The sequence below is a fragment of the Sapajus apella genome, unplaced genomic scaffold (assembly GCF_009761245.1).
Source record: "Sapajus apella isolate SASKATOON/1434 unplaced genomic scaffold, GSC_monkey_1.0 scaffold1204, whole genome shotgun sequence".
Lineage (NCBI taxonomy): Eukaryota > Metazoa > Chordata > Mammalia > Primates > Cebidae > Sapajus > Sapajus apella.
Window position 1 is genome coordinate 1867 of NW_022438130.1, and position 5015 is coordinate 6881.

At 48.5% G+C, this 5015-nt stretch overlaps 1 non-coding gene across 1 annotated transcript; it reads left to right on the plus strand.

The window, feature by feature from the left end:
* The first annotated feature begins 1035 nt into the window (after nucleotides 1-1035).
* LOC116546667 lies at nucleotides 1036-1138 on the plus strand. Its single transcript, XR_004266805.1, has one exon. It is a non-coding gene; the product is annotated as a U6 spliceosomal RNA (small nuclear RNA).
* The last annotated feature ends 3877 nt before the right edge of the window (nucleotides 1139-5015 follow it).

Below are 5015 nucleotides of genomic sequence, written 5' to 3' on the forward strand. Positions count from 1 at the left end.
AAGCTGGGCCCAGCCCCTCTCCCACCTGCTCCCACAATGCCCCCTATAGTCACTGCCACATTGGTGGGGACCCAAAACCCAGCCTCGGACCCAGCCCAGAGACCGCCCTGAGGACCCAGGTGCCATGTCTTGGGTGGTGGCAACAGTGGCTGGAGAGACGACCCTTGCTCTCCAGACTCCGTTAACCTCGTTTCCAGTCACCCCACTTTCCCCCAAGGCCACCCAGCCTCCCTGGGCCCATAACTGCCTCCCATTCAATTGGGCACCCTTCTGTTAGGGTCACAGCAAGGCAAGTGCATAGACCCTCTCCCCTTTCTCCCGTGCTAAGCCGAGCTCACAACAAAAACAGCCTCAAGCCTGGTAAACAGGGCACCAGGATGTGGTTGCACCTGGCTCTGAAACTCAGCATGTTAACCCAAGTAAGCAGAATGTCAACCCCTGAGAACCAAGATGCGGTTTTTCCTAGAATAGCACCCAGCTACTTGCAAACCCTCTCTGTAACCCCCATAATCTGTAAGCCAGGCTGCTGCCTTCACTGCCTGTGCTGAGACAACCTGGCCACCAAGTGAGACTCTGTCTCAAAAAAAAAATTGTCACTTGATACCATTTCAGTCCACTACGATGGCTAGAATTAAAAAGACACAGGGAATAACAAACATTGCTGAGGATGTGGAGGAATCAGACCCTGATATACTGCTGCTGGGAATCTAAAACGACACAGACACTGAAGAATAGTCTGCTGTTCCTCAAAAGTTTAAAAACATGTTTCCCATGTAACCCAGCAGTTCTTTTCCTTCATACATATCCAAGAAAACTGAAAACATATGTGCCACAGAAACTTGTACATGAATGTTCACAGCAGCATTATATTTGGAATAGCCAAAAAGTGGAAACAACCCAATTGTCCTTCCAGGGATGAATGGAGAAACCAAAATGTGGTCTGTCCATACAGTAGAATATTATGCAGCCAGAAAAAGGAATGAAGGACTTTGCATGTTACAACACACGTGAACCTCAAGAACATTAGGCTCATGCTTGCTTCAGCAGCACATATACTAAAATTGGAACGATATAGAGAAGATTAGCATGGCCCCTGTGCAAGGATGACATGCAAATTCGTGAAGTGTTCCATATTTTTTATCTACAACCATCTGATCTTTGACAAACCTGACAAAAACAAGCAATGGGGAAAGGATTCCCTGTTTAATAAATGGTGTTGGGAAAACTGGCTAGCCATGTGCAGAAAGCAGAAACTGGACCCCTTCCTGACACCTTACACTAAAATTAACTCCAGATGGGTTTAAAGACTTAAACATAAGACCTAACACCATAAAAACCCTAGAAGAAAATCTACGCAAAACTATTCAGGACATAGGCATAGGCAAGGACTTCATGACCAAAACACCAAAAGCATTGGCAACAAAAGCCAAAATAGACAAATGGGACCTAATCAAACTCCACAGCTTCTGCACAGCAAAAGAAACAGTCATTAGAGTGAATCGGCAACCAACAGAATGGGAAAAAATTTTTGTAGTTTACCCATCTGACAAAGGGCTGATATCCAGAATTTACAAAGAACTAAAACAGATTTACAAGAAAAAAACAAACAGGCCCATTCAAAAGTGGGTGAAGGATATGAACAGACATTTTACAAAAGAAGACATACATGAGGCCAAAAAACATATGAAAAAATGCTCATCATCACTGGTCATCAGAGAAATGCAAATCAAAACAACATTGAGATACCATCTCATGCCAGTTAGAATGGCGATCATCAAAAAATCTGGAGACAACAGATGCTGGAGAGGATGTGGAGAAATAGGAACACTTTTACACTGTTGGTGGGAGTGTCAATTAGTTCAACCATTATGGAAGACAGTGTGGTGATTCCTCAAGGACCTAGAAATAGAAATTCCATTTGACCCAGCAATCCCATTACTGGGTATATATCTAAAGGATTATAAATCATTCTACTATAAGGACACGTGCACACGAATGTTCATTGCAGCACTGTTTACAATAGCAAAGACCTGGAACCAACCCAAATGCCCATTGATGATAGACTGGACAGGGAAAATGTGGCATATATACACCATGGAATAGTATGCAGCCATCAAAAACGATGAGTTTGTGTCCTTTGTAGGGACATGGATGAACCTGGAAACCATCATTCTCAGCAAACTGACAGAAGTGCAGAAGATCAAACACCGCATGTTCTCGCTCATAGGCGGGTGTTGAACAATGAGAACACATGGACACAGGGAGGGGAGCATTACACACTGGGGTCAGTTGGGGGGAAATAGGGGAGGGATGGTGGGGGGTGGGGAGTTGGGGAGAGATAGCAAGGGGAGAGATGCCAGATGTAGGTGATGGGGAGGAAGGCAGCAAATCACACTACCACGTGTGTACCTATGCAACAATCTTGCATGTTCTTCACATGTACCCCAAAACCTAAAATGCAATAAAATAAATAAATGGAAAAAAAAAGAACAGTAGGCTCAGTGAAAGAAGCTAGACACAGAAGATCACCTAGTGTATAATTGTACTTATATGAAACGTCTGAAAGAGATGCATCTATTGAGACAGAACGTAGATGAGGCTAGGCACAGTGGCTCATACCTGTAATTCCAGCACTTTGGGAAGCTAAGGCGGACAGATCACTTGCAGTCAGGAGCTCGAGACTTCCTGATCAATGTTGGAAACAGATGCTCGGTGCTGCAAAGAAAAATTAGCACTGAGACAGAGGATCTTTCAGCAACATAATTTTTACTTCCTGGACTGCTGGAAGGGTACCCTCGCTAGCCATCCTGCCATGAGAGCACAATGAACAAAGGAAAACACAGAAATTTATCCCTTACCCATCCTTACTGCTGTGTCTGATCTCCACTGGCTGGAGTGAGACCTCACAATCTAAACTAAAACCCAATTGGCTAAAAGCTTAAAACTTTCTAAACAGGTAAAAGCAATGGAGAGCTGGGACAGGCCTGTGAGCACGTCCAGCACAGATATCCTGGTTAAAGTACAAGGACATAGAATGTACTACGTGCCTGTAAGCATGGCGTGTCTAACAGCTACATAGGATAGGGCTTAACAAAGTTATTAGCACACCTGCTCTTTAACAAGAAAGAAAACTATTAAAAGGAACTTTTCTACTTCCTACAACCAACATGGTGAAACCCCATCTCCACTAAAAATACAAAAATTATCTGGGCATGGTGGCACGTGCCTGTAGTCCCAGCTACTTGGGAGGCTGAGGCAGGAGAATTGCTTGAACCCAGGTGGCAGAGGTTGCAGTGAGCTGAGATCGTGCCACTGCACATCAGCCTAGACAACAGAGCAGGATTCCATCTCAAAAAAGAAAAACAATAAAGAAAGTAGATGAGTGGTTGTCCATGGAAGTGAGGATTGGTGGTGATGTCGCAGAGGCAGGATTCCTCTCAGGTGATGAACATGTTCTAAAGTGGGTGGTGGCGATACTCACACAGTTCTCTGCTTTGAATTGCATCGCCTGTGAATTACGTCACCATAAAGCTATAAAAACGGGGAACAGTCTGGATGGATGACAAGATGCCTTTGGATGGTGGCCTTTGTGAGAGTCGCGGAGGGGCTAGGGTTGCCGGGCGAGAGACAGTCTCTTGGAGCTGAAGCCTAGAGCAAGGCTTTAGCTGGTGCAGGAGTGGCTTCCTTCTCTCTCCCACTCTACAGTTCAGAGATGGCTCAGGGAAAGATCTGGACTTCCTAACTGTGGAGAGGGGGCTGCACGCAGTGGAATGGACTCCTAAGTGGCAGGCAGGTGACAACCAGTGTCTAGTCCCCCCAAGTGAAGATTTCACCAGGGAAGCGTGGTTTCTAGGTTCTGTCTCTCCGGGTCCCCTTTGAGAATATAATGGGACACATTGTGTCCAAGCTGAAGTCCTCACTCCAGGACCTCAGAATGTGCCCTTATTTGGAAACAGGGTCATTATGGAGGTGATGAAGTGACAATGAGGACACTGGGGTGGACCCTACTTCAATATGACTGGTGTCCTTATGAAAAGGGGAAGTGTGGACAGTCAGCCAGAGAGAACGCGATGAAGATGAAGATGGCCATGTACGAGTGCAGAAGAGAGGCCAGAACAGGATCCCAGCTCCACGCCCTCAGAAGGACGCAGCACTGCCCACCCTGACCTTGGACTTCCAGCCTGCAGACTGTGCGAGAAGAGATGTCTTGAGTCAGGGCAGCCCCAGGAAGCCATCCCGAGGTCAAGGCTGTGGTTGTGCTCAGCTGGGGTGGGGCTTGGCCACCAGGGTGGGGCATGAGGAGGAGGTGGGAGGCCCAGCCAGGCTGGTGGGTCAGAACCCGTGGGGCTAGAGAAGCCGGCAGGGGAGCCTCAGGATTGCTGGGACCAGTGACCTTTGGCCCCCGCCGGCCTTGCCTTGGCCCAGAAGGGGTCAGGAGAGCCTGGCCAGCCAAGCTCAGACGGTCAGCAGGAAGCCTTGCACCCTGCAGAAGGTCCTATCTTGTCCCGCAGGTAGTTCTACATCACCACTAGCCACCCCTCCGACCTGCACAGGCCTCTGCCCTCCAGAGCCTCCTTTTAGGTCTGGCAGGTCCTGCCTCCTCACCCAGAAGCTTCTCTGGCCCTCTGGAGTCGGGGCACACCTCATGCAAGGACAGTGCCCACATTCCTTTGTCCTCGGATTCCATTTGGCTGAGGTCTCCTTCCTGGGCTCCCGGGGTTTCCCGAGCCTGCTTTCGAAAGTCTGGCCTTTTCCTCTGTCCCTCCCTGTCTCAGGCTGGTGGGGTGGGGGAAGCAGCCCATTCCTGGGCTCAAAGAATCCCACCCCAGCTCAGAGGGTGCAGGACCGCAGCCAGGGACAGACCTCATCCCTCCCAGGGACTCCAGACCACTGTCTCTCTCAGGTAAGTCTCTACCTCTGCCTGTCTCTGTGTCTGTCTCTTTTTCAGCCGCTCAGCCTGGCCTGCCCTGGGTGAGGCTCCACCCATTACTCCCCCTCCACCAATAAAACCAGCT